The sequence below is a fragment of the Leucopleurus acutus genome (assembly GCF_964270905.1).
Source record: "Leucopleurus acutus genome assembly, chromosome: 6".
Lineage (NCBI taxonomy): Eukaryota > Metazoa > Chordata > Mammalia > Artiodactyla > Delphinidae > Leucopleurus > Leucopleurus acutus.
In genome coordinates, this window is record NC_139149.1 from 47283403 (window position 1) to 47309523 (window position 26121).

At 35.4% G+C, this 26121-nt stretch overlaps 1 protein-coding gene across 9 annotated transcripts in view; it reads right to left on the minus strand.

Moving 5' to 3' along the window:
- Positions 1–26121, minus strand: part of BAZ2B (bromodomain adjacent to zinc finger domain 2B) — a 381771-nt gene that overhangs the window by 351918 nt on the left and 3732 nt on the right. The window lies entirely within an intron of this gene.

The following is a 26121-nucleotide window of genomic DNA, read 5'->3' on the forward strand; positions in this document are numbered from 1 at the left end:
ATATATCATGTGCTATCTAATCAGTGATGACAACAGTGGAAGAAAAAAACCTATTAACTAAAATACAAAATAATGCAAAAGTCCTATTTGCAAAACGAGCTACTTTCTTTTGTTTACATTTCTCTCTCCACTAGGAAAATTCTTTTTCTTTTAATAGTCAAGTTTAATAAATTAGTAGTTTATTGTACTCTCATATAAATAGTCTATATGAGACACTATTTGATTCACAGCCTATGCTACTTTTGGCTTTTCTTGAGCTTTGCTTACCAGAACAGAGCCCATGTCAAAAACTTAATGACCATGACATTAAAAATAAAGTATCAAATTAAATTACTATCTCCTTAAATACAAATATCTAACAAAAATACATTTATCTGCATTTAACAGAAATTAAGTTGGAATACTTGTTTTAGTGAAGATATTTATTCTTTATTTTATTACTTTTAATTGAAGTGCAGTTGAATTACAATATTATATTAGTTTCAGGTGTATAGCATAGTGATTCAGTATTTTTACAGATTATACTCCATTAAAAGTTATTACAAGATAATGGCTATAATTCCGTGTGCTATACAATATATCCTTGTTGCTTATCTATTTTATACTCTGTAGTTTGTACTGTTAATCCCATTGCTCCTCCCCCTTCTCACTCCCTTATTAAAACCAGTTTATTTTCATTATCAGTAAATCTGTTTCTGTTTTGCATATACATTCATTTGTATTATTCTTTTACATTCCACATATAAGTAATATCATATAGTATTTGTTTTTCTCTGTCTGATTTATTTCACTAAGCATAATATTCTCTAGGTCCATCCATGTTGCTACAAATGGCAGAATTTCATTCTTTTTTATGACTAACTGTCCATTGTATACACATACCACATCTTCTTTATCCATTCGTCTGTTGATGGGCATTTGGAGTGCTTCTATATCTTGACTATTGTAAATAGTGCTACTACAAACACTGGGGTGCACGTATCTTTTCAAATTAGTATTCTTGTTTTTTCCAGATATATAACCAGGAGTGGAATTGCTGGATCATCTGGTAGTTCTAGTTTAGTTTTTTGAGGAACCTCCATACTGTTTTCCATAGTGGCCGTACCAATTTACATTCCCACCAACAGTGTAGGAGGGTTCCCTTTTCTCCACATCCTCTCCAAAATTGTTATTTGTAAAGCTATTGATATTTCTTTAAATTGCTGTGACGTAGTATTTTTATTTTTGCAGCTACAATAGCATTCCTTAGGTATTACTGTACTGATTTTATTTTATATAGGAGTTAGAAATGATTACTGGGAATTTGGGACTACTCATTTTCCATCAGTTAAATGGTATGTGATCATAAGTAAATACTTTTGCCACTCTCAGCTTTTGTTTTTGCATATGAGATATGTAATTAATTTGATAATACCTATTATGAGATGTTTTGAAAGGTTTAATATACTTTGAAATATTAGAATGAAAAGACTTAAAGCAAATTACCAATAATTATAATTTTGCCTAGTATATGTTACTATGCTAAAAAACACTGCAAGAGCACTTGTTGTGGTATCTTATGAAGCTAAAAGTATCTCCAACAATCTACTATTCTCTTCAATATAAAAATATTTCACTAAAAGGTACTCTTTTATCATATATAAAAAAACTTTTATCCCTTTCTATCAAATACTATATATTATATAGTATTACAAAGTCTTTTTTTTTTTAACATCTTTATTGGGGTATAATTGCTTTACAATGGTGTGTTAGTTTCTGCTTTATAACAAAGTGAATCAGTCATACATAAACATATGTTCCCATATGTCTTCCCTCTTGCGTCTCCCTCCCTCCCACCCTCCCTATACAAAGTCTTTTTCTTCTTAATATAAAAAGATTTTAATATGAGCTACTATGTCACGTAATAAAAATGTTTAGTCCTTCCTATCATATTTCTATATAATGGTGAGTTTTAATACTACCTTGAATCAGTGCTTTCTTTTTTAATGTTCTTGGGAGTTAAGATCTGTCTGTTCACTTTACAGCTGTATCCAAAAGCACTAATGATAATTTAAAAAAATTTTTTTTTCTTTTTTTGGCTGTGTTGGGTCTTAGTTGCAGCATGCATGCAGGATCTTCGTTGCAGCATACGGGATCTTTCATTGTGGCACTCAGGCTCTTCATTGTAGCACTCAGGCTCTTCATTGTGGCACGCGTCCTTCTCTCTAGTTGTGGTGCGCAGGCTTCTTTCTAGTTGTGGCGCGCAGGCTTCTTTCTAGTTGTGGCATGCGGGCTCCAGAGCACGTGGGCTCTATAGTTGTGGCTTGTGTGTTCAGTTCAGTAGTTGCGGTGCGCGGGCTTAGTTGCCGGGTGTGGGTTTAGTTGCCCTGCGGCAAATGGGATCTTAGTTCCCCGACCATGGATCGAACCCACGTCCCCTGCATTGGAAGGCGGATTCTTAACCACTGGACCACCAGGGAAGTCCCGATAATTTTAAAATTTCTAATGGCTATAAACATTTCTTACATAATTAAATAGTATCTTGAACTAAAGATTTCTCAGCAACAGTATTTACTCTGCCTAAAATGTATTTAGGGCATATGTACTACTACCAGATAATTACCGCTTAACTAACTTTAAGTACATTACAAAAAACAAAACCCCAATATCTCCTTGTTCTCCTTGTTCGCTCATTTGCTTAACATTTACTGAGTGCCTACATCTTGCCAGGACTGTTTTCTGGTTATCCCAAATATTAGAAACAGTATGTGGCAACAGAGCAAAGAATGTAAGATGGAGTTAGACATACTCATTATCCTCAGAGGGTTGTGATGACATACAACTGAGGAACAGTCTCAAGTAACCCTTGAAAAACTGAGTGTGCCCCTTCATTAGAGATTTTTGAATTGAGTAGATTAAATCAATATTTAAGTAGGTCCAAGCACATCAATATTATTATTTAAAAGCCATGGTTAGGAAGAAACCCTGAATTTTCAAATTCTATTCTTCATGGAGCTTATAATAAATTTCAGTGGATACATGTCCTTTAGTATTTTGCCTCCACATTTTGATTAATCAATCACCCCAAATGCTACTTCTCACTTCTTTTTATTTGAATCTCACCCCTACTAGGTCCAGTTGCAATGCCACACCCACAAAGCCTACAATGGATTTTATTCATCTTATATTACAACACATTCTATCAACTCATAATTCCTAGAACCTTATGTATTAATCTTAGCTGCTCATCTCAGCCGTAGGAGTCAACAGTCCAGGGACTTTTACTCATATGGCATTACAATGCAAACTCATTACTGGCAGAAAAAGGTCAAACAAGTAAGAATCTTTAGAAATTGTTCAAAAATTAAAGATGTGAAGTAATGAAAAAGTGCCCACCTTAAAATGGTCTCTTGAGTCTGAAATACACGAGCTGTCAATACTATCTCTCATTACTAGTATAAATCACTTAATCAAGTTATCCTAATAAAACTTTCTAAGTATTTAAAATAGAAAACTATTTTACCATACTTTTAAAACATCAATGTAAAGCATACTAAATATATGTTAGATTATAACACAGCAAAGGATATGGACATAAAGTTTTCAAATTTTGTATCTTACCAACTGCCTTAAACTAACGAATTTATTTTAAATTTTTTTATCTGTAAAATTATTTAAAATAAATCACAAACGTAAATAACCCTAGACAGCCAGCTATTCACCTTTCAGATAAATGTTTTTTTAAAAAGCTTTGAGAATTTGGCATTAATACTGTATTTCTATATCATATTTTTAACATCTATGATAATTTGGAATGACATAGAAATATGCATATATTCTGAAGAGTCTGCGTTTCGTATTTAAATGTAAGATACTTACAGCTCTCCCAAGAAGACAGAAAAAGGAAAAACAGTGCATATGAAAAAAATTAACCTATAATAATAGCTATGTTTTTTTTGTTGGCTGCTCCTTGCAGCTTGTGGGATCTTAGTTTCCCAACCATGGATCAAACCCAGGCCCCGGCAGTAAAAATGCCAAGTCCTAACCACTGGACCACTAGGGAATTCCCAATAATGGCTATCTGAAAGAAATTTAGAGAATGAATTATATCTTCAACTTAACCACTTAAAAATCTTTTTCACAACAGATATCCATAAAGTTTTTAAATGTCATTTTCCTCTTTTCAAATTATAGGAAGATACCATAATTCAGTGAACTGCTATTCAAGCATTTAGAATATAAAATAAATAATTGAATCGGTTTTGTTTTATTTTACTTGCTATTGACATTTTATTTGTAGATGGCGATTTCTACCCCCAAACATTAATTATTTAAATAATAAAGTCTGGCAATTCAAAGATACTACTTTTTTCCCTAATATCAGACTTGCAATTTACAAAATAATTATAAAAGAGTAAATGCTACTAATTGTAAGTTCCATTTAACAGAATCTTTTTATACTATTTATTTGCTATTACTGTTTATTCTATATTATTTTATTTAGTTAGCTTGGACTTCTAGGACAAATAGACTGGATGGCTTAAACAACAGTTATCTCTCACAACTCTGGAGGTTAGGAACTCCAAGATCAAGATGCCTGCAGATTTGGTGTCTGGTGAGGCTCCACTTCCTGGTTTGCAGACAGTTACTTTCTCACTGTATACTCACATGACTCTCTCTTCCTCTTCTTATAGGGGCACTAATTCCATTATGAGGGTCCCACTACCATGACATAATCTAAACCTATTATCTCCCAAAGGTACCACCTCCTAATATCATCATGTTAGGGGGTTAGGGATTCAACATATGAATTTGAATATGGGGGGCGGATACAAACATTCAGTCCATGACACTAGTGGACAGGATGAAAAAGTTCTTAATCTCAAAAAGTGGTGTAGTCTACTTTTTCTTAGAAAAAAGACGTTCAAGCACAATTTATATTACCTATATATACTCTAAGTGAATAGATTTCATGGTTAAATTAAACAGGTGATTTACTAATCATAAATAACTTTAGAGCAAATTTAACTGGCAAACAAATTTTGATTAAAGAAAAATACTACAAACTTCATTTTGATGTGCTAAATAGAGCAATGCTTAGCTTTTAATAAAAACTACAGAAAAATTTTCTAATCATGCAATCAAAAAGAATATTATAGGGACTTCACTGCCGGTCCAGTGGTTACGACTCTGCACTTCCACTGCAGGGGGCACAGGTTCAGTCACTGGTTGGGAACTAAGATCCCTCATGACGTGCAGGGTGGCCAGAAGATTAAAAAAAAAGTATAAAGTATTCTATAAATTAAATCTAAATGTGATTAGCCTGAGTCATCAGCCACCCAGAAAAAGACACATCTATTCTAAAATAAAATTTATATGTATGTTTTACAGTGCAAATATTAAGGCAGCATTCAGTTATAGATACACAGAAGCTGCTAATTTTTATTTTTTATATATTTATTCTCTAAGTAATAATTTTTTCTATAATAATGAAGGTTATTCTAAAATACTCCTTGATTTTCAAAAAAGACTTTATATTTTAAGAGCAATTTTAGGATTGAAATTGAGAGGAAAGAATAAACATTTGCCATATACCACCCACCATTCACCCATGCAGAGCTTCCCCCATTATCGACCTCACTCACCAGATGGCACTTTTTTTTTTTAACTAATGATGAACCTACATCATTATCACTCAAAGTCCACTGTTTACACTCTTGGTGTTGTACATTCTATGGGTTTGTACAAATGTATAATGACATATATTCATCATAATAATATACAGATATTTCCACTGCCCTAGAAATTCTCTGTGGTATGCTTATTCATCTGTCCCCACCCCTACCGCTGGCAACCACTAATCTTTTATTGTCTCCATAGTTTTGCCTTTTCCAAAACGTGAAATACTTGGATTCATATCTTCAGATTGGCTTCTTTCACTCAGCAATATGCATTACAGCTTCCTTCATGTCTTTTCATGGCTTGATAGCTCATTTCTTTTTAGCTCTGAATAATATTCTATTGCCTAGTTGTGCCAGTTTATTTCTCCATTTAGCTATTAAAGGACATCTTGGTTGCTTCCAAGATTTGGCAATTATAGATAAAACTGCTATAAACTTTCACGTGCAGTTTTTCTGTGGACATAAGTTTTCAATTCCTTTGGGTAAATACAAAGTAGTGTGATTGCTGGATCATATGGTTAAGAGTAATTGTATTTTGTAAGAAATCATTTTCATCTTGTAAGAAACTATCTTCCAATGTGGCTGTAACATTTATTCCCACAAGCACTGTATGAGAGTTGCTGTGGCTCCACATCCTTGCCAGCATTTGGTGTTGTCAGTGTTCTAGATTTTGGCCATTCTAATAGGTATATAGTGGTATCTCCCAGTTGTTTTAATTTGTATTTCCCTGACGACATGCAAACTTTTTTTCTATATGATGTGGAACATCTTTTCATATGCTTACTTGCTATCTGTATATCGTCTTTAGTGAAGTGTCTGTTAAGGTCTTTGGCTCATTTTAATATCAGGTTGTTTATTTTCTTACTGTTGAGGATTAAGTGTTTTCTGTATGCTTTTTAAAATTTATTTATTTATTTATTTATTTTGGCCACACCAGGTCTTAGTTGCAGTGTGCGGCATGTGGGCTTCTTAGTGGCGGCATGCGGACTCTTAGTTGAAGCATGAATGCAGGATCTTAGTTGCGGCATGCATGCGGGACCTAGTTCCCTGACCTGGGATCGAACCTGGGCTAACTGCATTGGGAGCGTGGAGTCTTACCCACTGAACTACCTGGGAAGTCCCTCTTTGTATACTTTGGGTAACAGTCCTTCAACAAACATTTCTTTGGCAAATATTTTCTCCCGGTCTGTGGCTTGACTTCTCATTCTCTTGTGATTGTCTTTCATAGAACAGAAGTTTTAAATGTTAATGAAGTCCCAATTATTAATTATTTCTTTCCTGAATCATGTCTTTGGTGTTACATCTAATAAGGCATTACCATGCTGAAGATCATCTAAGTTTTCTCCTATGTTATTTCTATAGTTTTACACTCTTGCATTTTACATTTAGGTCTATGATCCATTTTGAGTTAATTTTGATGAACGGTGTAAGGTCTGTGTCTAGATTTATTTTTTTGCATGTGGATATCCATTTGTTGGAGGGACTATCTTTGCTCCACTGTATTGCCTTTATTCCTTTGTCAAAGATCAGTTGACTATATTTATGAAAATCTATTTCTGGGCTCTCCACTCTGTTCCATTGATCTATTTTGTCTATTCTTTCACCAATACAACACTCTCCTGATTACTGCAGCTTTAGAATAAGTCTTGAAGTTGAGTAGCATCAGTCCTCCAACCTCATTCTTCTTCAGTATTGTGTTGGCTATTGAGTTTTTTTCATCTCTGTATAAACTTTAGAATCAGTTTGTCTACATCTATGAAATAACTTGCTGGGATTTTAACTGGAATAATATTGTATCCACAGATCAAGTTGGAAAGAACTGACATTTTGACAATATTGACTAATTCTAACCATGAACATGGAATCTCTCTCCATTTATTTAGTTCTTTGATTCATTTATCAGAGTTTTGTAGTTTTCCTCATTATAGATATTATACATATTTTGTTATAGTTATACCCAAGTATTTAATGTTGGGGGTTGCTAATGTAAATAGTATTGAGTTTTACTTTCAGATTCCACTTGTTCATTATCAGTATATAGGAAGCCAATTGACTTTTGTATATTAACCTTGTATCCTGCATCCTTACTATAATTGCTTATTTGTTCCAGTTTTTGTTGATTCTTTCAGATTTTCTACATAGACAATCATGTCATCTTCAAATAAAGGCAGTTTTATGTCTTCCTTGCCAAACTATATACCTTTCCCCCTCGAATTTCAGCTTTATTTAGATATGACTAAAATAAAATTGTAAGATATTTAAAGTTTACATCATAGTGATTTGATATACGTATATATTGTGAACCAATCTGTATAAGTTTTATTGCCTTATTGCATTAGCAAGGAGTTCCAGTACAATGTTGAAAAGGAGTGGTGCGAGGGAGACATCCTTGCCTCCTACCTGATTTTAGTGGGAAAGCTTCAAGTTTTTCACCATTAAGTATGACGTTAGTTGTAGGGTTTTTGTAGATAGTCTTTATCAAGCTGAGAACATCCCCCTCTATTCCTAGTTTGCTGAGAGTTTTTATCACAAATGGGTATTGGATTTTGTCAAATGTTTTTTCGACATCTATTGACATGATCATGTGTTTTTTCTTTATCAGTCTGTTGATGTGATGTATTGCATTAATTGATTTTTAAACGTTGAAACAGCTGTACATACCTGAGATAAATCCCACTGGGTATGATATATAATTCTTTTTATACTTCAGCAAATTTGGTTTGTTAATATTTTGTTGAGAATTGTTGCACATATGTTCTTAAGTGATATTGGTCTCTGGTTTCATTTTCTTGTAATGTCTTTGTCTGCTTTTGTAACCTGGCTAATGCTGGCCACACAGAGTAAGTTAAGATCATCCAAACAGAAAATAAATAAGGAAACAGAAGCTTTAAATGACACAATAGACCAGAGAGATTTATGTGATATTTATAGGACATTCCATCCAAAACCAGCAGATTACACTTTCTTCTCAACTGCGCACGGAACATTCTCCAGGATAGATCACATCTTGGGTCACAAATCAAGCCTCAGTAAATTTAAGAAAACTGAAATCATATCAAGCATCTTTTCTGACCACAACGCTATGAGATTAGAAATCAACTACAGGGAAAAAAACGTAAAAAACACAAACACATGGAGGCTAAACAATACGTTACTAAATAACCAAGAGATCACTGAAGAAATCAAAGAGGAAATCAAAAAATACCTAGAGACGAATGACAATAAAAACACGACAATCCGAAACCTATGGGATGCAGTAAAAGCAGTTCTAAGAGGGAAGTTTATAGCTATACAAGCCTACCTCAAGAAACAAGAAAAATCTCAAATAAACAATCTAAACTTATACCTATACTAGAGAAAGAAGAACAAACAAAACCCAAAGTTAGTAGAAGGAAAGAAATCATAAAGATCAGAGCAGAAATAAATGAAATAGAAACAAAGAAAACAATAGCAAAGATCAATAAAACTAAAAGCTGGTTCTTTGAGAAGATAAACAAAATTGATAAACCATTAGCCAGACTCATCAAGAAAAAGAGGGAGAGGACTCAAATCAATAAAATTAGGAATGAAAAAGGAGAAGTTACAACAGACACCGCAGAAATACAAAGCATCCTAAGAGACTATTACAAGCAACTATATGCCAATAAAATGGACAACCTGGAAGAAATGGACAAATTCTTACAAAGGTATAACCTTCCAAGACTGAACCAGGAAGAAATAGAAAATATGAACAGACCAATCACAAGTAATGAAATTGAAACTGTGACTAAAAATCTTCCAACAAACAAAAGTCCAGGACCAGATGGCTTCACAGGTGAATTCTATCAAACATTTAGAGAAGAGCTAACACCCATCCTTCTCAAACTCTTCCAAAAAATTGCAGAGGAAGGAACACTCCCAAACTCATTCTATGAGGCTACCATCACTCTCATACCAAAACCAGAGAAAGACACTACAAAAAAAGAAAATTACAGACCAATATCACTGATGGATATAGATGCAAAAATCCTCAACAAAATACTAGCAAACAGAATCCAACAACACATTAAAAGGATCATATACCATGATCAGGTGGGATTTATCCCAGGGATGCAAGGATTCTTCAATATATGCAAATCAATCACTGTGATACACTGTATTAACAAATTGAAGAATAAAAACCATATGATCATCTCAGTAGATGCAGAAATTGCTTTTGACAACATTCAACACCCATTTATGATAAAAACTCTCCAGAAAGTGGGCACAGAGGGAACCTACCTCAACATAATAAAGGCCATATATGACAAACACACAGCAAACATCATTCTCAATGGTGAAAAACTGAAAGCATTTCCTCTAAGATCAGGAAGAAGAAAAGGATGTCCACTCTCACCACTATTATTCAACACAGTTTTGGAAGTCCTAGCCACAGCAATCAGAGAAGAAAAAGAAATAAAAGGAATATAAATTGGAAAAGAAGAAGTAAAGGTGTCACTGTTTGCAGATGACATGATACTATACATAGAGAATCCTAAAGATGCCACCAGAAAACTACTAGAGCTAATCAATGAATTTGGTAAAGTAGCAGGATACAAAATTAATGCACAGAAATCTCTTGCATTCCTATACACTAATGATGAAATATCTGAAAGAGAAATTAAGGCAGCACTCCCATTTACCATTGCAACAAAAAGAATAAAATATCTAGGAAGACAAATGACCTGTTTGCAGAAAACTATAAGAGACTGATGAAAGAAATTAAAGATGATACCAACAGGTGGAGAGATATACCATGTTCTTGTATTGGAAGAATCAACATTGTGAAAATGACTATACTACCCAAAGCAATCTACAGATTCAATGCAATCCCTATCAAATGACAATGGCATTTTTTACAGAACTAGAACAAAAAATCTGTCTGTATGGAGACACAAACGACCCCGAATAGCCAAAGCAGTCTTGAGGGAAAAAAATGGAGCGGGGGAATCAGACTTCCTGACTTCAGACTATACTACAAAGCTACAGTAATCAAGAAAATATGGTACTGGCACAAAAACAGAAACATAGATCAATGGAAGAAGATAGAAAGCCCAGAGATAAACCCACGCACCTATGGTCAACTAATCTATGACAAAGGAGGCAAGGATATACAGCGGAGAAAAGACAGTCTCTTCAATAAGTGGTGCTGGTAAAACTGCAGCTACATGTAAAAGAATGAAATTAGAACACTCCCTAACACCATACACAAAAATAAACTCAAAATGGATTTGAGACCTAAATGTAAGAACGGACACTATAAAACTCTTAGAGGAAAACATAGGAAGAACACTCTTTGACATAAATCACAGCAAGATCTTTTTGATCCACCTCCTAGAGTAATGGAAATGAAAACAAAAATAAACAAATGGGACCTAATGAAACTTCAAAGCTTTTGCACAGCAAAGGAAACCATAAACAAGAGAAAAAGACAACCCTCAGAATGGGAGAAAATATTTGCAAATGAATCAACAGACAAAGAATTAACCTCCAAAATATATAAACAGCTCATGCAGCTAAATATTAGAAAAACAAACAACACAATCCAAAAATGGGCAGAAGACCTAAGTAGACATTTCTCCAAAGAAGACATACAGGTAGCCAAGAAGCACATGAAAAGCTGCTTAACATCACTAATTATTAGAGAAATGCAAATCAAAACTACAATGAGGTATCACCTCACACCAGTTAGAATGGGCATCATCAGAAAATCTACAAACAACAAATGCTGGAGAGGGTGTGGAGAAAAGGGAACCCTCTTGCACTGTTGGTGGGAATGTAAATTGATACAGCCAGGATGGAGAAGAGTATCGAGGTTCTTTAAAAAGGAACCCTATTCCTGGGGACCCAGGAATCCCACTACTGGGCATATACACAGAGAAAACCATAATTCAAAAAGACACATGCACCCCAATGTTCATTGCAGCACTATTTACAATAGCCAGGTCATGGAAGCAACCTAAATGCCCATCAACAGACGAATGGATAAAGATATGGTATATATATACAATGGAATATTACTCAGCCATAAAAAGGAACGAAATTGGGTCATTTGTTGAGACGTGGATGGATATAGAGACTGTCATACACAGTGAAGTCAGAAAGAGAAAAACAAATATCGTATATTAACGCATATATGTGGAACCTAGATAAATGGTACAGATGAACAGGTTTGCAGGACAGAAATTGAGACAGATGTAGAGAACAAACTTATGGATACCAAGGGGGGAAAGCGGCAGGGGGGTGGTGGTGGTGGTGTGATGAATTGGGCAATTGGGATTGACATGTATACACTGATGTGTATAAAACTGATGACTAATAAGAACCTGCTGTATAAAAAAATAAATTAAAAAAAAGAAAAAATATAAATTTTAGGACAATTTGTTTTTAGGATGACCAACAGTCTGTGTTTGCCTGGGACTGTTCTAGTTTGAGCACTGAAAGTTATGAGTTTCAGTAAAATCCACAGTCCTTGACAAACTGAGACGATTGGTAAGTATATTTGTGATGTAGCAATAGATAATTAATACACTTATGCATATGCTATTTCTCATGGATGCAGGTGTATTTTCAAGATATATTCCTAGAAGTGGATTTTTTGAGGTCTAAGTGGTAAATTCATCTAGAATTCCAAATTCCCCTTTGTAGGGATTGTAACACTTCATACGCCCATCTGCAATATGAGAGTGCCTGTTTCTCTGTGGTCTCTTAAGTTTCTTCTAATTATCTTTTTTTGATAATTAATTTAATTTAATATTTGATTATATGTGTAAGTGTAAGCTGACTCAAATTAGAATAAAGTAAAAAAAAAAAGAAGTATTCCTTCTGTTTCTATTCTCTGAAAGAGACTGTAGATAATTGGTTTAATTTCTTCTTAAATGTTTGGTAGAATTAACCAGTGAACCCATGTGGGCCTGATGCTTTCTGTTTTGGAATTGTTATGGATTATTGACTCAATTTCTTTAATAGATATAGGCCTATTCAGTTATCTATTTCTTTGTGTGTGAGTTTTGACAGATTGTGTCTTTAAAGGAATTGGTTCATTCCATCTAGGTCATCCAATTTGTGGGCACAGAGTTGTTTATAGTATTCCTTTACTATCCTTTCAATTCCCATGGAATCTGTAGTGATGTCCTCTCTTTCACATGTGATATTAGTAAATTGGGTCCTCTCTTTTTTCCTAATTGGCCTGGCTAGAGACATCAATTTCATTGATTTCTGTCCTAGTTCTTATTATTTCTTTTCTTCTGCTTACTTTGAATTTAATTTGTTCTTTTTCTAGTTTCCTAAGGTGGAAATATTCATTTTAGATTTTTCTTCTTTTCTAATACTTGCTTTCAATGTGATAAACTTCCCTCTAAGCACTGTTTTCACTGCATCCCACAGATTTTAATAAGTTGTTTTCATTAAGTTTAAAATATTTCTATATTTCTTTTGAGATTTCTTCTTTGATCCATATATTATTTAGAAGTGTGTTGTTTAATCTCCATATATTTTGGGATCTTTTTTAGCTGTCTTTCTGTGATTGATTCCTAGTTTATTCCATTATGGTCTGAGACCACAGCACTGTATGATTTCTAGTCTTCTAAATCTGTTAAGGTGTGTTTTATATCCCAGAAAGTGGTTTATCTTGGTAAATGTTCCATTTAAGCTTGAGATAAATGTGAGTTCTGCTGTTTTGGATGAAGCAGTCTATCGATATCAATTATATCCAGTCGACTGAAGGTGTTGTTGAGTTCAAATAGTCCTTACTGATTTTCAGCCAGCTGGATTGTTCATTTCTGAGAGAGGGATGTGGAAGTCTCCAACTATAATAGTGAATTCATCTACTCTTCCCTGCAGTTCTATCAGCATTTGTCTCATGTTTGATGTTGTGTTAGTAGATGTATACACATTAAAAATTGTTATATCTTCTTGGAGAATTGAACCCTTTATCACTTACGTAAGCCTCTTCTTTATCACTGATAACTTTCCTTACTTTGAAATCTAGTTTGTCTGAAATTAAAATAGCTAACTGCTGCTTTCTTTCTTTTGATTAGTGTTAGCATGGTAACACTATTTTTCTCTAACCATTTACTTTTTTTTCCTAACATCAACTCTTTATTGTATCAACACTAGCTGAATCAAATATCACAAAGTAAACACCAAAGCCTTCTCAAAAATCATATTTACACAATGTTTTACAATATATGGAAATGCTTATTCTACAGTAAGTTTTTAAATACTAAATTTGATCTGATGTCATATGTAAAAAAGTATGCATAGAAAAAATTTTTAACATATGTATATATGTGCATAGAAAAAAACAGAAGAAAATACACCGAAATGCTAGCAGTGGTTGTCTGGGTGGTGTGATGCCACCAGGCAGGCGGGCAGCCTCTTTATCTGGGAGCTGCATGGTGGGGGCCCTGCCACATCCTGCCCTGGATTTCTCTGCACAATCCGAGTGTTCTACCATGAGCATGCATTTTATCAGCAGAAATTCTTTCTAAAAATCACTGAAGATATGGGAATTCCCTGGCGGTCCAGAGGTTAGGACTCCTCGCTTTCACTGCCCGGGGCCTGGGTTCAATCCCTGGTCGGGGAACTAAGATCCTGCAAGCCGCACAGTGCAGCCAATAAAAAAAAAAATCACTGAAGATAGAAATCTGTTATCTTCAACCTCTGCCTTGGTTGGGATGGTTACACGTGTGTGGACATTGGTCATGACCCCTCAAACCACACACTTAAAGTCTGTGCATTTGTTATGTCAAGTATGCCTCAATTTTAAACTGTAGCAGGACAAAACCAGTCACTGTGGAGCAGGGCTGTTTCACATCCACTCACTTCTGGAGCAGAAGCCTTCCCCAACCGCGCCTGTTTCCCCTCCATCCTGACTTCAGGAAGCATCCCTGTTCTGAACAGGATTTGGGGTAACTTAGGAAACTGCTCTCAATACAGTATTTTAAAGTTGAAGAAATTGACAGGAAAGGGAATCAGTGGGAATATCGAGGTAGTAATGGGATAAGTTAGCACACAAAGAAGGCACAGTCATGTCACCACGGACAAAGTGGGGGCAGAGCAGGGCCCCTGTGGCCACAGGCCATCACAGGGCTGTGTGTCCCTTTCAGGCTACAGGCACAGGGTCACAATACCTTGGGGAGGAGCAGCCCAGCCTTCTCTGTCCTCCCTGATAGGTGTATCCATTTACTTTTAATCTATATGTTTCATTATCTTTAAAGTGGTTTCTTGTAGACAACTTATACTTGGGTCTTGTTTTTTGATCCACTGTGATGATCTGTCTTTTAATTGATGCATTTAGACCATTGACATTAAACATAGTTACTGATATATTTGGATTTATATCTACTATATTTGTTACTGTTTTATATTTTTTGCCCTTGTTCTTTGTTCCTATTTTTGTCTTCCACTTTTTCTGCCTCTTGTGTTTTTTTTTAATTGAAGTATAGTTGATTTACAATATTGTGTTAGTTTCAGATGTACAGCAAAGTGATGATTCAGAGATACACATGCACACACACACACATACACTCTTTTCTAAAAATTCTTTTTCATTATAATTTATTACAAGATATTTATATAGTTCCCTGTGCTATACAGTAAAATCTTGTTGTTTATCTATTTTATATATGGTAGTGTGCATCTGTTAATTCCATACTCCCAATTTATTCCTCCCCGCCTTCCCCTTTGGTAACCATAAATATGTTTTCTATGCCTGTGAGTCTGTTTTTGTTTTGTAAATAAATTAATTTGTACTACTTTTTAGATTCCACATGTAAGTGATAGCATATAATATTTGTCTTTCTCTGTGTGGCTTACTTCATTTAGTTTCACAATCTCTGTGTCCATCCATGTAGTTGCAATGGCATTATTTCACTCTTTTTTATGGCTGAGTAATATTTCACTCTCTCCCCACCCCATATATATATATATATATATACACACATACACACACACACACATAATCTCATCTTCTTTATCCATTCATCTGTTGATGGACACTTGGGTTGCTTCCATGTCTTGGCTATTGTAAATAGTGCTGCTATGAACATTGGGATGTATGAATCTTTTCCAATTCGAGTTTTCACCCTTTCTGAATATGTGCCCAGGAATGGGACTGCTGGATCATATGGCAACTCTATTTTTAGTTTTATAAGGAGCCTCCAGATTGTTTTCCATAGTGGCTGTATCAATTTACATTCCCACCAACAGTGCAAGAGAGTTCCCTTTTCTCCACACCCTCTCCAGCATTTGGTGTTTGTAGATTTTCTGATGATGCCCATGCTAACTGGTGTGAGGTGATACCTCATTGTAGTTTTGATTTGCATTTCTCTAATAATTTGTGATGTTGAGCAGCTTTTCATGTGCTTCTTGGCCACCTGTATGTCTTCTTTGGAGAAATGTCTATTTAGGTCTTCTGCCCATATTTTTATTGTGTTTTTTCTCTGTCAATGAGTTGTATGAGCTGTTTGTATATTTCGGAAATTAAGTCCTTGTTGGTCGCGTTGTTTGCAAACATTTTCTCCCAGTCTACTGGCTGTCTTTTTGTTTTGTTTATGGTTTCCTTTGCTGTACAAAAGCTTCTAAGTTTGATTAGGTCCTCTTCATCTATTTTTGTTCTTATTTCTATTGCTTTGGGAGACTGACCTAAGAAAACATTGCTACGATTTATGTCAGAGACTGTTTTGCCTATGTTCTCTTCTAAGAGTTTTATGGTGACATGTCTTATATTTAAGTCTTTAAGCCTTTTGAGTTTATTTTTGTGTATGTTATGAGGGAGTGTTCTAACTTCACTGATTTACATGCAGCTGTCCTGCTTTCCAACACTACTTGCTGAAGAGACTGTCTTTTCTCCACTGCATATTCTTGCCTCCTTTGTTCAGAGTAATTGACTGTAAATGTGTGGGTTTATTTCTGGGCTCTCTTTTCTGTTCCATTGATCTATATGCCTGTTTTTGTCCCAACACCACACTGTTTTGATTACTGTAGCTTTGTAGTATTGTCTAAAGTCTGGAAGGGTTATGCCTCCAACTTTGTTCTTTTTCCTCAGGATTGCTTTGGCAATTCTGTCTTTTGTGGTTCCATATAAATTTTAGGACTATTTGTTCTAGTTCTGTGAAAAACGTTATGGGTAATTTGATAGGGATCACATTAAACCTGTAGATAGCTTTGGGTAGTATAGCCATTTTAATTCCTATTAATTCTTCCAATCCAAGAGCATGGGCTATCTTTCCATTTCCTTGAACCCTCTTCAATCTCCTTTACCTATGTTTTATAGCTCTAAGCATATAAGTCTTTCACCTCCTTGGTTAGGTTTATTCCTAGTTTTTTTTTTTTTTTTTTTCAGTACGTGGGCCTCTCACTGCTGTGGCCTCTCCCGCTGCGGAGCACAGGCTCCAGACGCACAGGCCCAGTGACCATGGCTCATGGGCCCAGCCGCCCCGCGGCATGTGGGATCCTCCCGGATAGGGGCACAAACCTGTGTCCCCTGCATCAGCAGGCAGACTCTCAACCACTGCGCCACCAGGGAAGCCCTCCTAGGTATTTTTTAATGCAATTTAAAACAATTTTATTTAACTTTCCCTTTCTGATATTACATTGTTAGTGTAAAGAAATGCAACAGATTTCTGTATATTAATCTTGTATCCTGCTACCTTGCTTAATTCATTTATCAGTTCTAATAGTTTTCGTGTGGAGTCTTCAGGGTTTTCTATACAGCATGTCATCTGCACATAGTGACAATTTTACTCTTCCCTTCTGATTTGGATGCTTTTTATTCCTTTTTCTTTCTTATTGCTGTGGCTAGGACTTCCAATACTATGTTGAATAGATGTGGTGAGAATGGGCATTCTTGTCTTGTTCCAGAATTTCATGGGAAGACTTTCAGCTTTTTGTTTAGTATTATGTTGGCTGTGGGTTTGTCATAAGTGGCTTTTATTATATTGAGATATGTTCCCTCTATACCCAATTTGACAAGAGTTTTTATCATGAATAAATGTTGATTTTTGTTGATGTTACTGTTGAATTTTATTAAATGATTTTCTGCATCTATTGAGAAGATCATGTGGTGTTTGTCTTTTCTTTTGTTAATGTGGTATATCAAATTGATTGATTTGCATATGCTAAACCATCTTTGTGACCCTGGAATGAAACCAGCTTGATCGTGGTGTATGATCCTTTTTATTTGTTGTTGGATTCAGTTTGCTAAAATTATGTTGAGGATTTTTGCATCTACATTCACCAAAGATATTGGCTTGTAATTTTCTTTTTGGGTAGTGTCTTTGCCTGGTTTTGGTATCAGGGTGATGGTGGCTTCATAGAATGACTTTGGGAGTGTTCCCTCCTCTTCAATCTTTTGGAAGAGTTTGAGAGGAATAGGTACAAGTTCTTTGTTTATTTAGTGGAATTCCCCAGTGAAGCCATGCAGTCCTGGACTGTCATTTGAAGAAGTTTTTAAATTACAGATTCCATTTTACTTCTAGTATGGTCAGTTCAAATTATCTATTTCTTCTTGATTCAGTTTTGATAGGCTGTATGTTTCTAGAAACTTGTCCATTTCTTCTAGGTTATCCAATTTGTTGGCATATAACTGTTCACAGTATTCTCTTACCTGCCTCTTGTGGTTTTATTTTCTTTTTGTTATAAATACCTACAGAACTTAGCTTTATGGGTTTTTCTTCCTTTTTTTTCCTCTTATGGTTTTAAATGAGCATTTATATGATTCCACTTTCTCTCCTTTCTTAGTATATCAGTTATACCTCATTTTTTGCTTTTTAAAAAAAATATAATAGTGTTTATTTGTTTTTACTTGTTGACAGTTTGCTTTATTTATTTTTTTATTTTAGGGCTGTGTTGGGTCTTCGTTTCTGTGTGAGGGCTTTCTCCAGTTGTGGCAAGCGGGGGCCACTCTTCATTGTGGTGCGCGGGCCTCTCACTATCGTGGCCTCTCTTGTTGCAGAGCACAGGCTCCAGACGTGCAGCCTCAGTAATTGTGGCTCACGGGCCCAGCTGCTCCGTGGCATGTGGGATCTTCCCAGACCAGGGCTCGAACCCATGTCCCCTGCATTGGCAGGCAGATTCTCAACCACTGCGCCACCAGGGACGCCCCATTTTTTGCTTTTTTATTGGTTGTCCTAGAGTTTTCAGTATACATTTACAATAGTCCAAATCCACTTTCAAATAACACTACACCACTTCACATGTAGTATACCTCATAATAACAAAATAATTCTAATTTCTTCCTCCTATTCCTTATATTATTGCTGTTATTCATTTCACTTATATATGAGAATACTTAAGTATATATATATATACATAGTTGCATATAGTTTTGGTATTATTATTTTGAATAAACTACTGTTAGTTCAATTAAGAATAAGGAAGATAAAAGTTCTTATTTTATCTTCACTTTTTCCTTCTTTTGATGTTCTTTTTTTTTTTTTTTTTTGGCGGTACACGGGCCTCTCACTGTTGTGGCCTCTCCCGTCGTGGAGCACAGGCTCCGGACGCGCAGGCTCAGTGGCCATGGCTCACGGGCCCAGCCGCTCTGCGGCATGTGGGATCTTCCCGGACCAGGGCATGAACCCGTGTCCCCTGCATGGACAGGCGGACTCTCAACCACTGCGCCACCAGGGAAGCCTGTTCTTCCTTTCTTTATGTAGGTCTGAGTTTCTGAACTACGTTAATTTCCTTCTCTGTAAAGAACTTAGTGTTTTTTTTTTTTTTTGGCAAGGTAGGTCTACTGGCAACAAATTCTCTCAATTTTTGTTTGTCAATTTTCCCTTCAGTTTTGAAGGTAATTTCACATGATATAGAATTCTAGGTTGGAGGGTTTTTTCTCCCAACAGTTTAAATATTTCAGTCCACGCTCCTCTTGTTTGCATGGTTTCTGAGGAGGTGTTGGATGTAATTCTTATTTTGTTCCTTTATAGGTAAGGTGTTTTTTAACTCTGTCTCCTTTCAGGATGTTTTTCTTTATCTTTGATTTTTTTTTTATTTGAAAGTGATATGCTAAGGTATAGTTTTGGGGGACATTTACCCTGCTTGATGTTCTCTGAGCTCCCTGGATCTGTGGTTAGGTGTCTAACATTAATTTGGGGGAAATTCTCAGTCATTTTTGTTTCAAATAGTTCTGTTCCTTTCTTTCTTCTGATAGTAACATTACACTTATGTTAAACCTTTTCTAGTTGTCCCTCAGTCTTTGTGTAAGCAGATAGGGTGGAGGGTCCCCGGAAAAAGAGAACCAGGCATGGCTTTCTTGACATAAGGGAAGACATTTTTGGCCTAGGCCATTTTGTGATCTAATCCTGGCCACAGTGCTTGAACTTGAACAGGTCTCAGTAATTAATGATCTTAAGGGAACAAAAGAACCCAGGAACAAACAACTGTTATCAGGCAAGAGAAGTAACAATAGTAACAAAATAGTAACAAAAGAATATATAACTGCTGTAAAGACTCCCAATTATGTTTCAATGGTAAAGATTAGCCTAAAGTGCTCAACCACTAGATCAATTGGAACCTAAGGGATGATGATGCTGACCTTTTCTTTTAATAATATAATGTATATCTTATCCATTAGAATTTACTATTTTTATTAATAAACTTTTATTTTATTAAAATATTTTAGAAATATTGAGATAATATGACAATGTTCTACTAGAAAAATATTGCCTCAAAAAGTCTTCATTTACTGCTGATTTTTTGTTTCTTCCTATGAAATTTATATAAAAGTGATGCTTTCATCTTTTCTAGATAGAGTTAAATAACATGTTCAAAAATCTTTCACATCTGGGGGACTCTACATTCTCTCTCTTTTTTTAAAATTTTTATTTTATATTGGAGTATAGTTGATTTACAGTGTGTTAGTTTCAAGTGTACAGCAAAGTAATTTAGTTATACATGTACAATATATCTATTCTTTTTCAGATTCTTTCTGACCCTTGTGACTTCAATCAACTAAAGCTTAGACTCTGTCAACCTTTGCCTCAAATCTATGCTGAATTCTCCTGCTCAAGTCCCTTCATGAATATGCATGTACCCTCAGCTTAAAAATTCCCCAATTTTGCTGTTGGGGAGATACTACTTTGGGAAAGATCTCCGGTGTTCTCCTTACTTGCTGCAAGTAATAAATCTTCACTCTCCCGATTTTTGCCTTGCTTGTTTCTTTGGCTTGACACCCACCAAGAGGTGAACCCATTTTCAGGTAACACTTGGATATTCTGTTCTTTTTTTTCTTTTTAAGTCTTTGTTCTCTTTGATTTTTAGTTCTCAAGGGTTCTACTGATATCCTCTAGCTCAGATATTCTCTCCTCAGCCATATATCCAGACTATTAATAAATTCATGAAAGACATTCTTAATCTCTCTTACAGTGTTTTCTATTTCTAGCACTTCTTTTTGGTTCTTTCTTGGGATTTCCATGTCTCTTCTTACGCTGCCCAGCTGTTTTTGCATGCTGTCTACTTTATCCATTAGAGTCTTTAGCATATTAATCATAGTTGTTTTAAATTCCTGTACTGATAATTCCAGCATCTCTGCTATGTCTGGTTCTGATGCTTGCTCTGTCTCTTCAAATTATGTTTTTCACCTTTTGGTATGCCTTGTAATTTTTTCTTGATAGCCAGACACAATATACTGAGTAAAAGGAATTGCCATAAATAGGCCTTTATTAATGTAGTGGTAAGGCATGGGGGGATGGGAAGCATTCTACAGTCCTATGGTTAGGTCTCAGTCTTTTAGTGAGCTTATGCCTCTGGACCATGAACTTCACAAGAGTTTCTTAGTTTTTTTCTATCCCCTTGGGTGGGACAAAATGGCTAGAGTTGGTTATTTCTCTTCCCAAGGTTACTTAGGCTCTGATAATACCTCAGCAGGTTAGGCTGTAATTAACTAGTTTCCCCTGAGGGCAGGGTTTGTTAAGAAGAGAATGCAAGAGGGAGGGGATATGGGGATATATGTATGCATATGGCTGATTCACTTTGTTATACAGCAGAAACTAATACAACATTGTAAAGCAATTATACTCCAATAAAGATGTTAAAAAAAAATAAAGAATGGATACTTGTAAGAAAAAAAAAAGAGTAGAATGCTGTGGTGTATTTCAAAATGGTTCCTTTTCCTCTCTCCCTGCCAGAAGCTTGATGGAACTTTTCTTTGATATTTATTGTGGAAATCTGGTTAAGCTCCTGGAGGTAAACCTCACAATACTGTGGGGCGCCCCCTGTGACTGGGTCTCCCTGGAGTTTAAACTCTTAGAGTTGTCCACACTGAGCCTCCAGCAATTCATCAATTACAGTTCCGGTTTTCCTACCTGGCCCTGTTTCCTGTGGTGATTTGAGTTCTTGAGTCTCTCCTCCCATAAACCACAACTCCCTGTATTCAAATGCCTGTCTGTTTCTCCAGTCTTGGGGGTAGAGGTTTGCCTCTGTTCTTCCCTCTCTTATGGATCCATAAAGAGTTATTGATTTTTCAGCCTGTTTAGCTTTTTACTTGTTGTTAAGGTAGACGGAGGACTTCCAGGCTCCTTATGTGAAAGTGGAAACTGGAACAACTATTCCTTGATTTTTAACAGAAATACATGGTCCCATTCTTAAGGACTGGAGACCTGAGTCATTTGTTTTTTTATAAATAAAGGTAATTAACTCATTCATCTGCAGGAGGTGATGGAATGCTAAGTTCTAATTTTTTTTTAATTCAGAAAAAAGGGGAAATGTTTTCTTACTACTACTTAAAAATTTTTTAATAATTCTATCTGTATTCTAAAAATCAACTTCACATTCTATTTGTCTTAAAAGGAATTTTTTTCATCTACCTTATATTAATAATTTTTGTTCATTTCTTTTCCATGACACATTCTTTTCTTGCATAAAATAAGTTAGGAATGGGACTTCCCTGGTGGTCCAGTGGTTAAGAATCTGCGTTCCAGTGCAGTGGATGCAGGTTCAATCCCTCGTTGAGGAACTAAGATCCCACATGCTGCGGGGTAACTAAGCCTGCGCACTGCAAATATTGAGCCCACACACTCTAGCGCCCATGCACCACAACTAGAGAGCCCACGTGTGGCAACTACTGAGCCCATGTGCTCTGGAGCCCACCTGCCACATCTAGAGAGCTCATGCGCTGTGACTACTGAGCCCATGCGCTCTAGAGCCTGCGTGCCACAACTATAGAGAAGCCTGCACACTGTAACAAGAGATCCTGCGTGCTGCAACGAAGATCCTGCGTGCCACAACTAAGACCTGACACAGCCAAATTAAAAAAAAGTAATAGTAAGTTAGGAGTATTGCAAAGATAGTCTGTGCCAATTTTGCTGTGAACAAAGCTTAAATTCCAAATGTGGTTCTGATAGCAAGAAAAATCTAAATAGGGCAATACTTCTATCAATGTCTAAGAGTTGCTTTTCTCCTACTTTGGTTCATTTAGAAGTTTTGTAGTAACATTTACTTCTTTGTATACATTTTTCTTTCAACAAAGAGAAGAAATGGTAATAGTTTCTATGTGGCTTTCTTCCAAGCACAGGTAAGACTAAATACTAACATTTTCCTTTCTGGACATTATCCATAAGAATTATTTAAATTTAACATTAAATTCTTTCCCCAAACTTTTTAGATACATATTTTCATCTACTCAATTAATTTTTTTTTTTTTTTTTTTTATTGTTGCATTACGTGGGCCTCTCACTGCTGCGGCCTCTCCCGTTGCGGAGCACAGGCTCCGGACGCGCAGGCTCAGCGGCCATGGCTCACAGGGACCAGCCGCCCCGCGGCATGTGGGATCTTCCCGGACCGGGGCACGAACCCGTGTCCCCTGCATCGGCAGGCGGACTCTCAACCACTGCTCCACCAGGGAAGCCCTCAATTAATTTTTAATGCTGTACTTTGATTAATATCTTATTTCTTCAGATAAAAAGTTATTAATAAGGCCTATTAAAATCCTGATATACAACTTCACAAAAATAATTGTATTTTAGAAGTATTCTAGCAATCTGTATTACTATGACTAGTAATAAAATTAAGGTATCAGAAAAGCATTTGATTATCAAACAACCTAAGGAAGTAAAGTCTAACAAAATGGTAATATCAATTTATTTATAAGACTGTTAAAAGACATAAAGGAAACCAAATATTCATTAAATTTATATTTTCATTCAAATCCCATGACGCTAATATGCAAACACATGCCCAAAACTTTCAATTCAAGTAACTATTTGAGATAAAGTTCATAAGATTTAAAAATATCTTACTAAATGGACTTGAAAACAATGAAACAATCACTTTCCTGAGAAAAGCCTTCCCACAAATTTAGGCAAAATTAACAGTATGCAAACAAAACAAAAAAAGTACTGAATTAATATCTTCTAAAAACTGAATTAAAATATAATTAATTAAAGTACAGAGTTCTTAGCTTTGAAGACAATATTCAAACCACAACAAAAATCAACAAACACGTTTGTGTGATGTGCTAAAGCTAAGAATTACAAACATTAAACCTACATGAAAGATTTAAAGCACATCACCATTTTCATACCTTTTATGATGACATAATAGAGAAAATGTAGGATTTCTTCTATAATGTCCATGGTACAAATAGCCAACTTATCAAGAGTGACTAAGGCTCCATGGTAGAAAACTTAGGTTGGACTCTGGGATAGAGAACAGGGTGATTTAAGAAACTGAATAGTATGTATGTGCGTAGGTATATCATTTTTATAAAATTATTATGATATACAAAAGTATTGATGAGATTTTTTAGATAACTGAAGTATATTCAATGGCTTTAGCAAACTGCTGAGAAAAGGAAACAAGAATAGTGGGAAAAGAAATTAAGATAATTCTTAGGCAGTTTGGTAGTATAACATGCACTGTATAATGCAAAGCTGGTTAAGTATATTGGGTGAGTCTGAAGGAAATAGTTACCATTCCTTATAATTGAATAGGTAGGTGACAGAAATGCAGAACAGTATTGATATATGAAAAAGATTCAAAAGGGAGCAAAACAATATTTAGAACTATAAACTATAGTTCTAAATAATTCTGTTTAGTTTATAGTTCTGAATAGTTCTGTTTTCAAAATAGAAAATCCAGAAATAAATCCAGTAGAAATCTGAAAAGTCAATGTATAACAAGAGTAGTCTTTCTAATCACAAAGAATAGATTATTTAAGGAATGCTACTGGCAAAACTGGCTATCCATTGAGAAGAAAATAAAATTAGATCCTATTATCTTATTCCATATACAAACATTGATTTGAGTTTAATTAAACATAGTCTAGAAAAATCTAGGATATTACATGATAGAATATAGGGATAGGTAATACTTTTTAAGCTAAGATACAAACCCCAAAATTATAAAAGAAATCACAGACACATTTTACCATATGAACATATCTATAGCAAAAGATAATAAATGGCAAGTCAACAGACACATGATAGAGTTGAAAAAACACTGTGAAGGAAGGACAGAGTAGTAATATCTATGACATCAAAAAGAAAGGATAGGACTTCCCTGGTGGGACAGTGGTTAAGAATCTGCCTGCCAATGCAGGGGAAACAGGTTCGAGCCCTGGTCTGGGAAGATCCCACATGCTACAGAGCAACTAAGTCCATGCGCCACAACTACTGAGCCTGTGCTCTAGAGCCTGCGAGCCATAACTACTGAGCCCATGTGCCACAACTACTGAAGCCCTCACACCTAGAGCCTGTGCTCCACAACAAGAGAAGCCACAACAGTGAGAAGCCTGTGCACCGCAATGAAGAGTAGCCCCCACTCATTGCAACTAGAGAAAGCCCGGGCACAGCAACGAAGACCCAACACAGCCAAAAATAAAGAAAGAAAGAAATTTATTTTAAAAAAAGAAACAAAAGGATAAACAATCAATATAAATAGGGATTTAGAGAAAAAGGTACTTTTGATTGAAAAATTAAGATGAATATGCACATTGAAATTTGATGCTGATTTATAAAATAAATGGTAAAAAAAATTTCTATAGGAGTATTTCTCTGTGTGTGTGTGTGTTAAATAACTATTCCTTCAACATTGTATAACTGCAGAAAAAAATGCAGAAGGATACTCACTAATTTTTCAAGAATGTTTATGGAGTAGTAAATATGGGTAAGAGAGCCAAATTAAAAAGGAAATTATAAGGGAAGAAAAGAGGAAAAAAAGAAAAGAAAAAGGGGGGAAAAAAGCAAAAGAACCATCCTGTACTAAAATAGCTAGTATGTACGATGTAATCACATACCTACATTGTTATAAAATTGTACACAAATGTAGACATGAAAAGAAAATTAAGATTAAAAAGGACGTTGCAACCAAACTTGCCAGAGGGCATATCCAAGGAATTCGTATCAGTATTTAGATGCTCTTCTGCTTGCATTCTCACAAAATATAGTCCAAAGTGGCCATGGAGGCCGAGCATAGTCCTTGATTATTATCAATCTGAAGTTGT